The sequence below is a fragment of the Ischnura elegans genome, unplaced genomic scaffold (assembly GCF_921293095.1).
Source record: "Ischnura elegans unplaced genomic scaffold, ioIscEleg1.1, whole genome shotgun sequence".
Classification (NCBI taxonomy): Eukaryota; Metazoa; Arthropoda; class Insecta; order Odonata; family Coenagrionidae; genus Ischnura; species Ischnura elegans.
Genome location: NW_025791711.1, coordinates 18,725 through 31,438, shown reverse-complemented (window position 1 = coordinate 31,438; position 12,714 = coordinate 18,725). Strand labels below are relative to the sequence as shown.

At 43.6% G+C, this 12,714-nt stretch overlaps 1 pseudogene; it reads right to left on the bottom strand.

Annotated features, from left to right (window-relative positions):
* Positions 1-8,995: 8,995 nt before the first annotated feature.
* On the bottom strand, positions 8,996-9,114 carry LOC124173561 (annotated as a pseudogene).
* Positions 9,115-12,714: the final 3,600 nt, after the last annotated feature.

Genomic DNA, 12,714 nt, shown 5'->3' with positions numbered 1-12,714 from the left:
TATGCTCTTTGTTGGTTAAGCAATGTGTAAAAAATCGTTTTCACCATTCTTGGAACAAAAAATGTTTTTCCCTACATTCATACATTTTTCTTTATGTCATTTATCTATCTCCCAATGCCAACACACTGCCACGGAGACAGGAATTCGTGGTTTTACTCCGAGTTATATTACGGAATAGGAAATTATTATCCTTCCTCGCTTATCGCGCTTCACTCTTTTTCCCAATTGCGATTATGAGGTGGCATTACTGCCCCTGTGATGCGAACCGATTTCGTAACATTTACGTGGAGGAATGACGAACGATAGTGCGCCCCTTCAAAAAAACTGTCCGTTGGCAGGGAGCCGACCTCGATTCAAAGTTCTCCCCTACCGACACTTGCTTACGTCACACGCTGCCGCTTCTCGGTCGGGGAGACGTACCTTCCCCCACCACCATTTCCGACCGTGGGAACAAGAGTCCCCTTCATGTTCCCATACAGGCGGGCGACTGGCATTTGCTTTCGTGAAACGTATGCCCGACGGAAATATTTCCAACCCTAAAATTTCACTTGCGCTATGGAAACACTTCATTGGACGTGTACACCGATCATTGATTGATAAATTCCTCGACATGACTATTGCGTGAAAGTAATGAAAGTGTACTGTTGACGAAGGAACGGTATACATTGAGCGTTTTTTCTTTTTTTCAAGTATTACACGTTATCTCGAAGCCTTGCAAAACCCTACTTCCATTAATGGCAGTCGATTACCTTTCCAACATTTTTAATGGTGCTATGCCATGAAAGTATGTGTTGCTGTCATTGGAGTGATTATCCTCGCCTGCAAGTCTTTCGATACGGCAGGTATTGAATGATGCCATGAATAGAAAACACTTACTCACTTTTTACGTCGACGGGAAACAAACGAAGGAGGCCATTGCGTCTTTTGAAAAATTCGCCCGTTGGAACTTCTTTTTTTCTTCCCGGCGTCCCCTGCCCCACTCGCTGCGTTTAGGTTCGTGGTGGGGGAACCCGTCCCCCACCACCCGGATCCAAGCGTGGGAACTACCCCACACACGGGTTCCCAGGAAAGTTGTCTTCGTTGACCCAAGAATTTCCCCACCCCCGGATTCTTTCCACGTGGCGGTACTTCGCACGAAGAGAGAGTGCGTTACAAAAAATTTGTGGACGAATAAAACTTTGAAACGGTATGGAGGGAAATGTTTATAACTGACTGCACGAAATGGATTACGTCGCACTGGTTTTTTCTGAAACAGTCTTCATCAATGAATTAGAGAATGAGGGATACAAATACATCTTCCACTAAGGACGCTGAATAATCTGATTCGCCAAGTAATACTTTCCAACTGCAACGAAAGAAAATGCTCGTGACGAGGGAGCATAATTTTAGACGATTCCGGCATTTAACGCGACTCCGGTGTGTATGGAAAAGGTGTTTGCGATATTCCGTGTCCACCACGGCTAAAAATTTATTTCAAAGTCACGGGGGACTGCATTGGGAATGATGCATCACATTTTAGAATTTTCTTTCATTCCCGTGATTTAATGAAGGGGAAAATAGGCGCTCTGGGATTTTCTCACCCGCGCGGTTACCCGAAGGAATGTTTCTTATTTCAGTAGCCGCCTTTCCGTCGGCCGATGTGCGCAGAGAAAGTCTGTGAATCGCCGGGAGAAGCACGCCGCACCATCTAGCGGCGGCGGCGGAACCATACTCGGACAGTTCGCAGCCAAGTGCGAAATAGGCGACCAGCTTGTTATTAGTTAATTTATGGTATATTAATACGAGACGCAGTCATTCACTAGTAACCGAAGAAGGGGAGAATATCAATAACATTCTCGCTTTTTCTGCATTTCCCTTGCAAACCATTCCTAATTAACATGCTGAAGTAACACAATGGCAAGAATGGTTTCCAATGCGGTGCACGAAAAAAAATTATGTTAGAATTATGGAGTTATGACTAAATTTATCAAAGTTTTCGGTTCACGAGGGACATCAAAATATTTGGTAGAAATCAGCAAAGGATTTGGGTAAAGTGTATGAAATTGGATTGCTATTTGTCAACTTACAGGCCACAGAATTTTTTTTCCCGTGTCTTATATGTCTTCGGGAGGCAATTTATATTAAGCAGACAACATTCCCCTATTAATAAAAATTAGCAGTACTTGCAAGAAGTGGCATTTTTGATAAGCGAATTCCATGATTTTCCACCGTTGGTTGCTATGTTACGTCGCACGTAACGTTGAAAGAATTAGCGATGCAAAGTTTCCATTATTTGCTGTACTCGCGTTACGTCTTGCATTGAAATGTTTATGTGTAGCAAACAGCCAACAGGAAACCAAATAACTTCGTTACTAAGGGTAACTATATCGTTCAGCGCTCAAGCGAAACTGCTCAATGTCACGAAAAGCTTTCCAAATAATTGAGTTATGCTTTGAAAATCATTGTGGAAGAGACGAGTGTGTTCATTAACATATACTCAAGGCAGAAGGCACGGAAATTTATTGCTACGGATTAAGTCGTTCCGTGCGTTTTAATACAGTGTAGAGAAATGTGGTTTGCCTACTCATAAGATATTAATTAATCGGTTCTCTCCCTTTACTGACTAAATGTACGGCTATACTCCGAAACTCTGCGAACTTTTCTCGTGTACTGCGAATATGTACAACTATGGGAGTTCGGTTTAAGGATAAGTCGTTGACACTGGCAGACAGTGACGATATCACTTATTGAGAAGAGGAAGGATATTTGACGTATGTAGGGTGCAATCGAGGAAGGAAAGTAGACCTGACTACTCACGAGGAATAATTAATTCGCATAAGGAAATTCTTCGATCGCTCGCGAAAGGATGTAATTTCCGCTTCACTCCGATGGCAAAGAGACTGGAGAACGATTGTCATTCACCGTGGCATGCAAAAATGTAGTAAGAACTTACGGTACCGTTAGGGAAAATGTAAAATTGAATCGTGGACAACTGCGGGCAGCAACTCGGGCACGAAACATTTTCAGAGTAGGAAGGAACGGTGACAAACAGTTAAATCGCTCACTGCATTCGTCGCGGAATCGATATGCTAATGAAATGGTCCGGTATTTACGGCTAATCAATGAATCACTTCTAATCACCTAACCTAAGGTATAACCGAGCCGAGTTCTTTCCCCGCTTATCCGTGTTATCGCGACGAGCACCTACGTCCGAGATGTTCTCTGCCTCGCGGCCCCCTGCCCTGCACCCGCGATGCCGAGAATCGTCAGCCGCACGGAGTGTATTCCTGCCTGGAGTCGAAGCGGTCCGCTCCCTCCGAACGCCGAAATGAAATGCAAATCGCGGGCGGAGGAAAGACACCGCTTGACAGTCGTCACTTCACTGGCAGATGATCATTTACGAGGCGGTCGTGTTCCGATCATGTACGTTTAAACGATACTGTGTTTGATGAATGGATTATTTACATATATTCCGTGCTTCGCGTCGTTGGAATACAGTGCGGTGTTTCATTGTTGTAAATGACAACATTTGTTTTTCCGCATTTCACGACAATTGACCGCGGATGAGTCGATAAATCATTCATCGTGGCTAGCGTTCGCATACTTGCGCCGAGTCGCAATCCGGGATAGAAATCCCACCGAGAGACGATATTTCAAATTCCGCTCTGGACGTCCACGGCGAGCGACTGCGAAAAGGCCTCCCGCGCCATCTGTCGGCGGATTCTGAATTACTACTCGATCAGCGGTAGCTGTCGTGAGAAGACGACGCGAATAATTATTATCAGTTATAATTAGTCCATGTTTATCAGCGGTTACTCACATAACGCCGGTTATGTAGTGTTCTTTGTGACGCACAGCAAACGCGAGGAAATGAGTGAAAGTGTCTGTGTCGATGGATGTATAGGAAAAGTGAGTGAAATGCACGAGAATCAATAGTGTGATGAAAACAGCGATTCTGATAGCCGTGCAGGTGAATACTGTGATCCACAACCAGCGAGCCGAGTAAGTACGCTATTACTTATTTAAACACTTTTCACGCTCGTATTCGTTGACTGTGTTGTTCCTTGCGTTTCTCTTTCGTGTGGAAAAGTAAACTGTGTAGTGATTAATTCACTGTTTGACGATGATGACGGTTGATTGATCCCAACGTGTAATTGTGTATCCTAAGAAAACCGAAATTATTCGTGGCGTCCTTAATTGTTACAAGTTGAGTGAATCGTGGCTTAATTTAAAACTGTTTGCCTTTTCTGTGCTAAGGCGTTGATGGTTATCCCTTGCACTTTGTATGTTAGGCACTGTGCACTGTTTGAAATGTTGACGAAAGAGTGGAAGGAAGAATATTTTTCGCTAATTTTTTCCTTAGCAACGGATTGCTGGTTTCACATTAGTGAATACGGAATAATTAAATGGAAGTGTTTAGCGTGTTATATCGTCGTCCTTAAATTTGCATGAGTGAAGTGATTTTAATTGGCAGATCTTGATTAGTAATACGTGTCAATGCTAAGTCTAGCAAGTGCAATGAAAGAACAATTAACGATGTTGACGATTACACGTCCCATTCCTACCGTCAGGCGTCGTTGGTTATTCTTAACGTTCCTTTCGTGGGAATGTAATTCCTTTTGTGCTATTTCATTTTTTCTTGGCAGCGGAATAACGTAAATAATTAGGGCAGGGATATTATAACGTAAATAATTTGGGCAGTTTTATGGTAAGCTGTGATAACTTAACATGTGATTTTAAAAGCGAACTGTTAGCATAACGGAGCCCAAGGAATGTTATCGGACGTAGTAGAGGAATTACTTTTCAAACGTCAAAGGCAAACTCACAAACATTTCCCAGATTGTACTGCCTCTTTCAGTAATTCCTGATTGCTACATCATTTCCTTCGCCATACGAATGTTAACAGTGACATCCGTACTTGATATATTGGTTTGAAATCGCTTGGAAATCGTCGAAAACCACGTAAGACTCTGCATCATGCGGTACGTTTTGGTGGATATTTTGAGGTACAAGAGTACTCTATATTCCAATTATGCAAATGTTCACCACATTGCGCTTGAATCTTGGCTTAATTTACGATATTATATGCGACTTTAAGGCGGGGATTTGGTCGTTCGATGTGCCATTGTTGTGGAGAACATTAATAGTTCACGACAATTGACAATCGATGGTTCATTAGGTATGGCAAGGATTCGCATATTGCCGCTGCGTTGCGAATAATTATCCCAATTGCTTTCCCACGCGCGATTCCTAATTCCCAACAGCGATGCGCGCAGTGGACTGCTGGAGGTTCCCCCCGCACCATCTAGCGGCCGAATCTGTATTACCACTCGATCGCTCTTGCTGCGGCAGCTGTGGTGAGAAGACGTCGCGAGTAACTAATATCAGTGATAATTGTATAATGTTTATCAGCTGTAACTGACATAACGCCGGTTCTGTAGTGTTCTTTGTGACGCTTGGCAATCGTGAGGAAAGGATTGAAAGTGTCTGTGTCGCTGGATGCATAGGAAAAGTTAGTGAAATGTACGGGAATGAAGTGTGTTGACAACAGCGATTGTGATCTACAGCCGAAGAGCCGAGTAAGTACGCTGTTACTTATTTTTCCACTTTTTACATTCATAATCGTTGTCTGTGTTATTCCTTGGCTTTCTCTTTTGTGTAGAAAAGTGAACTGTGATGTGATTAATACACTGTTTGACGATGATGACGGTTGATTGATCCCAGCGTTTAATTGTGCATCGTAAGAAAACATAAATTACTCGTGGCGTCCTTAATTGTTTCAAGTTGAGTGAATCGTGGCATAATTTAAAAGTGTTTGCCTTTGAATGTGCTAAGACGTTGATGGTTTTCCCTTGCACTTTGTATCTTAGGCACTGTGCACTGTTTGAAATGTTGACGAAGGAGTTGAAGGAAGAACATTTTTCGCGAATTCCTTAGCAACGGATTGTTTGGTTTCACAAAATTTATTACGGAATATTTTAATGGAAGTGTTTACGGTGTTACATCGTGGTCGTATACTCTGTATGTGTGAAGTTATGTGCATTGGCAGATCCGGATTAATAATAAGTGTAATGCTATGTATTTGGACTGCTGTTATGAAAGCAGTCAGCGATGTCGAATAGTGCACACCGCATTTCCACTGTCAGCCGGCGTTGATTATTGTTAACGTGCCTTTCGTCCGAATATAATTCCTTGTGTGATATTTCATAACTTCTTCGCAGTGGAACTACATAATTAATTAGGGCAACGATAACATTCCATGGTAATGCTGTGTTAAGTTGACATGTGACTTGAAAAGCGTAGTGTTAGCATCACGGAGGCCAAAAGAATTTTATCGGATATGGAAAAGGAATTAATTGTAAAACGTCAAATCACAAACGTTTCCTCAGACTCGTGAAATTGGAGACCAGCAAAACGCCATTGTCATATGATTGAATGGAAACCGTGAAATGTTGTAAGTAGCGGCACTCATACGCAAGTTTATTTGTGATTTTGCAAAATTATGTTCATCGTTGGTTATCGGAAATGTGGGAACGCATTGTGCAAAGCGTCGAAGACTATTTTAAGTTCTCGACACTCATTTTCGCACACCGCATGTGTTATGATTTTCGGGAAAAAATGTAAACTGTGCTCTTTCAATGCGTTACTGATTGTTACGAGGTAACCGTAGGGGCTCGAAATTTCAAAAGGTTTCGCCATGGGTGATAATTACTCGATGTCATTACATCAAACTTTATAATCGCTGGTCTTTCCCGGGGAAGGGAATGAGAAATGTGATTGTTGACGTGCTAATTATCCTTAGCAACCGGGTGTTTGCTGGTTTCATTGCTGTTGTTTTCAATTGTTTGAACAAGTACTGACGCTGAAGTTGTTGCACCGATTTGCGTGTGGGAAGTGTACCACTACTAATTGCTTGCATTGAGAAATTCTTATTGTTGCGAATTAAGTATCGATAGTAAGTATCGTACGTTTGCGTTTCATTGTCTTTGATAGGCCGTCGAAATTGTGCTTCGTAGGACGTCGTGCGTTTGATGAGTAACTGTTACAATAAATCTGTAATGGAATTGATGTAATGAATCGTTCACGAAACAACTCCGCGATTAATATATTTCTCGAATGCATCTGCAAGCTTTTTTTTCGTTTAACCGATTGCAGGCGTGCCATTACAACGTAAACGAGACATAATGAAAGAAAGAAATTGCGTCCTTCATGTTCCGGGAGCACAATTTTATCCATCGCATGACACGCAAGTTCGGACGACAGCATTTTGTTTTGCTTTTCTCCAGGCTCGACACCCCCGATACCGGCTGCCTAGTCAGTGTGCGTGTCGAGACTTGCAGGAACTCAATTCGTATGGGAGTGGAAGTGGTCCGCTAGTTTTGAACGCGAAAATAAAATGCGATACGCCGAGCGACGCTCGGTGGTCGGCAGTTAATAGCATTGCCCGGATTTAATTTCCTTCAGTCAAAATTAACATTCACCAACGATGAGAAATGTGCAGGTTTACAATGATGTGTTCATAGATTGAATTTATAAGTGGTTTTACGTGCGAAACGGACGCAAGCTTTGCGTCTTCGGACGAAAAGGCTATGTGCCATTGCTGTCATTAATAGTAATTGTTCGAGACAGTCAAGATCCGAGGACTCGACAGCGTATGCATTGGCATTGTTGACCTCGGTCGTAAACAATAGCCCGGGTGCGCTCTCCCTCGGGGGATCGAACGTTCAAACTTGTGTTTGCACGCGCCCGGCGAGGCAGGCACCGGACTGCGGAGTGGCCTCCGTCGCACCATCTAGCGGCAGCGCGTGTTACTTTTTGAGCACTCACGATGCAATACTTGTCCCGGGATGCGGATGACGAGATTAATTATTACATTGTTGCAAGTTTGTCAGTGACACCTGACATTACGTCGTTTGTATCTTCCACCTTTTGACGCAACACACGTGTAAGAAAAGGAATGATGAATGATCAATAGCCGATCCGGTTAATGAAGGGAATCGCACGTAGCAGGGTTTTAATTATTACGCTATGAATTAATTTTCGTTTCCAGAAAATCTTAAAGGAGAATACTAATCGTTGAAAGCATTTCACAAATTGACCTTCGTCTTCTTTTTTTAAAGAATTTTTCTCGGCATTTTCTGGCAATGCATAGCTCGTGGTAGCTGAGTTAAAATATTTTTTTAAGTTTAATAGTTGCCAGTTTCCCGCAGTAGTTGGATGTGCTTTAGTGTCTCTCAATTCCGTTATTTCATGTACTCGATATTTGAAAATGTGTTTCTGAAAAATGTCTGTAGCAACGGTGTGCTTGTTACTGTAATGGCGATTTCTTTCAGCTCCCATCGCTTAGTGAATGTCGCCTGTTGTTGTGTCAACTGTTTCATGATCGAAATTATTTTGGGTATGCATTTAATTTTAAAAATGGATTCGCAGGAAATGGAGCATTATGGAATGCAGACAGGAAAAGCAGTTCTCTCAAGGAATAATTTCGAGAAGTATATTGTTCGGCGTTACATTACTTTATGTAAATTTTCCGGGCTTGACTGTTTTAAGCGCGGTTTCTCTACGAATGACAACGAATGTATCAACCTAGGAACAGAAATATATTATCCAAGAGTGGTGAATAAAAAAGTTATATCGATCGTTCGTGGAACAATATAATTTTCGCTGTAATCACCGACGTTTCCTTCATGAGATGTCATTTACTATACTTACGGAATTTACTCGAGCGAAATGATTTTTTTCAGTATGTACGATGTAAGTAACTTACGTGTAGAATACGGAAGGAATGGTATGGGCCTAAGAAATGGCATGGACTGCACAAAGGCAGCGTTCTGCGCGATAAGGAAAAGTGAAATGGGAAAACTGAAGTGGCGTGTTTCAATCGTTTCACTTGAAGGAAGTGGGAGTACTGCCATTTCACGTAAAAGAAAATGCAATGCACATCCTTCAACGCATGCATGTGGTGAATAACTTGTAATTAGTTCTCATAAGGATAGGGGAAAAAAATAAAAAGTGATACCAACAGCACCCGGTGTTCCCAGGCGGTCACCCATCCAAGTACTATCCGGGCCCGACGTTGCTTAACTTCGGTGATCGGACGAGAACCGGTGTATTCAACGTGGTATGATTCAAAACATTTATTATTTCAAATATCAAAATACATACATCATGGAAAAAAAACATTCGTACATAAGAGAATGGGAAGCTGCACAACAACAAAATTGTACAGTTAAATTAAAGCCTTTTAAAGTCCTCTTTTTTTCCCATTGCAACAGATAAAGAACAAAAATTATTGGCATATTAAAAAAGAAAAAATAATTTCTTTTCTTCCAAAGTTGGCGGCCCGGGGACTCGAACACCCAGCTAAAACACAGCACTTCGCACACCAGCCGGGCGTCGATCCACTAGGCCATCGCTGCTTTACACTCGAGATGGGAAAAACAACCAATAAAAGCTTCAGAATGCACTCACGATGCGGTTACAAAAAAAAGTTCTTTTTTTCTCTTCCTTGAATAAAGCAAATAAACAATCATTTTTAATTAAGAATGAAACAATTTTTTCATATTTGTAAAGATTCTTCCCTATTGAAATCTTCTAAGAAATGTTTTTAACAGAAAAAATTGGACAAGGGAGCCTGGGGATTCGAACACCCGGACCAGACACTCCATACTTCTCCTTACTGGCCGGGCGCCGATCCACCAGGCCACCGTAACTTTCTGAGCTCACAAGCATAAAATGCGGTCTAAGAGCTTCCCATCTGGTTTTTCCCTAAATTTATTCTGTCATTCCATTTCTCATTCACATCATTTGTTTGTCCATCTGAGCGTTGAATTAACCGGGGTCAAAGTCCACGATCTCCATGAAAACATTTTTTAAAAAGGAACGAAAGTTCGGCGGTGCGCCGGGTAATGGAGCACACAACACGAAACTTAAGAGCCCTTCTCCCACTGGCTTTCTTTGTAATGTTAAGAAGGTAAATTTAGAAATGATGGCCGAAAGTGCATTGGTTTTAAAAGAAGGAAAAAGTTTGAAATTCAAAGTTAAGAGTGTATGGTCGTCAAGCCGAGGACAAGTACCAAAGGAATCTATATGAAAAAAAATATCTCTAATAGCCCTCCATGCCCTCGGGCTATCGCCACAGCCGAGGACATGGTGGGGCAGGTCATCCATGTGATTACACACAGGGCAGAGGGGCGCGTCAGCCAGACCCATTTTAAAAAGATTTACCCTTGTGAGCTGAAGGCCCGCAATCACGCCAAACATAACACTGGCGACACACTCCTCCACCCTGCATGCCGCCCAGTTCCTCCACGAGTTGGCGGAGGGGGGCGCAGAACCCCCCTCCCCTCCCCTTAAAACCCGTTCATACAAGCGCTTGACCAAGAATGCCTCGCCCGGGCGAACAATGTCGGCAACCGCCCGCGCTGATGCGAGCGATTTTTTTAACTCGTGAGAGGAGGCGCTGCCGGCAGCCCATGCCGCCTTGAGCAACGCGCTCCTCTCCGGCGAGTCCCCTCCCAGAATCTTAAAAGCGATCTTACAATGGATCACTCGCGCTTTTATTTCAGCATTAATAAGGTCAAGCCCCCCCTTATCGCGACTCAAATACAGCTGTTGCCGTTTCACTTTTCGTGGCATTTTGTGCCACACCATGCTGTTTGTAAGTGTAACAAGTTGTGCATGGTGCTTTCGTGTTAATGGCCATGTATGCGCCACGTACCAAATCTTCGGATAAATCAATGTATTAATTAATTTAACCCTAGCCGTCAGGGGCAGGGAGACACAAGTGTATTTACGAATATTAAAAGTTATTGTCTGAAGGACCTCATCCCAATTATGCTCGAGCATGGCGGGGATTGGCTTCTCCCACCATATACCGAGAATCTTGACTGGATCCTGCGTCACCTTCCAGCAGGGATTAGACGGGGGTGTCCCTTGTAAGACAATCGCCTTACTTTTAACGTGGTTAATTTCCACTCCCCCCGCCGTATACGCCTCGATTACCTCACGAGCAGACTCCATCTGCTCGTGATTGTCGATGAAAAGAGTAATGTCATCGGCGTACACAATCCCGGTATATCTTGAGCCGAAACGCTCAATGCCAACCCCCGCCAGCTGTAATCCTCTAATTAGAGGGTCCATGGCTACCGCGAAGAGAGCCATAGATAGGGGGCACCCCTGACGGACTGAATTCCTGACTAAAAAGGGCCCTGAAAACCCTCCCCCAACCCGAAGACAGGCAGTGGCGTCAGTGTATAATAATTTAATAACATTAGTAAAAATATCAGGAAAAGCCATTCGTTTTAAAACAGTTAAAATGAACTCGATCCTAATAAAATCAAAGGCTTTGCTGAGATCTATAGCTAAAACACAATAAAAAGGATTACTGTTTGGCGTGATAAAAAGGTCTCTCAGCAAAGCCGAAGCATCCAGGATGCTACGTTCTTTAGAGACCGCATACTGGGATTTGTCTAAAATCAAATCGGCAACGGCCGAGAATCTGTTTTTTAAAATTCGGCTAAAAATTTTAATATCACAGTTTAATAGGGCGATCGGCCGTAGGTCGTTACACGACTTCGGCCGATCCTTCTTTGGCAATAAGGTAATCACCGCGGTCCGCTGACTTGGAGCCAACTCGCCGCCAGAAATATAAAAATCATTAAAAATTCGCGTCAACACCGGAGTTAAAATGTCCCAGCATGCGGCATAAAACTCGTAGGGAAGCCCGTCCGAGCCGGGTGACTTACCCTTGGGGAGGGAGCGGAGAACCAGCTCCACCTCCTCCCCTCGGATCGCGCTTTCGAGCTCGAGGGACTCATCAAGCGGGAGCGTGGGTAAGGCGGGGAGTGGGGGGCAGTGCGCATCACTCCAAGCAGGGTAGCGGTCATATGTGCCCTTGAAATGTCCCTCCGCCTCACTCATGAGGCGGTCGATATTTGCAGTGGAGTGCTTATTTTTCATTCTTATTACTCGCTTGAGCTCAGAGAGGGATAGCGGGCCCCACCCCTCCTTATCTATCTCCCGCTGCCAGCTGCGGGGAGAGTAACGAGCAATTTCATGGGTTAGAATAGTGCCTTTCAATTCTCGCACCATGGCGTAATAGTTATCAGGCCGGCGAGGCAAGGTAATGAGCTCTTTCAAAGCCAACCTATAAAATTTTATTGTGGCATCTTTCCGTTTTTTCCATTGCCTGGACATTTTCCTCAGCAAGAGGGTAGCCTTGGGCTTGAAGATGCTCTCCCACCATATAATTGCGTCCATGTTTGGGTCGAAGGAGTCAGCCAGCTGAACTACCTTCGCCCTGATTAACTCAATGTACTCAGACATTCCTAAGAGTCGAGTATCTAGACGCCAAAGGGAGTTGCATTGGAAATGACCGGGGTGAGGGAAGGTAAGGGTAGGGAGAGGTCTAGAATAAGGGCACAGTGGTCAGAGAGAGACACTGGCAATAAATACGGGGTTCGAGGGAAGGATTTAAGGGCTTTGGATAAAAAGATGAAGTCAATTCTCGAGCGCGATGTTGGGCCCGTGCGCGTGAATGGCACAGTGTCAGAATTGGAATTTAAAAAACTATCTGTTAAACATACAGAATCTATTAACATTTTAAAAGCCCGGCTCGGAGGTTCGATACGAGCGCGGGAAGATTGACGATCTTCGCCGCGATAAGTACAATTAAAATCCCCCGCGAGAATGGCTTTCCCAGTAAAAACATGTAAATACGGCAACAGTGTTTCA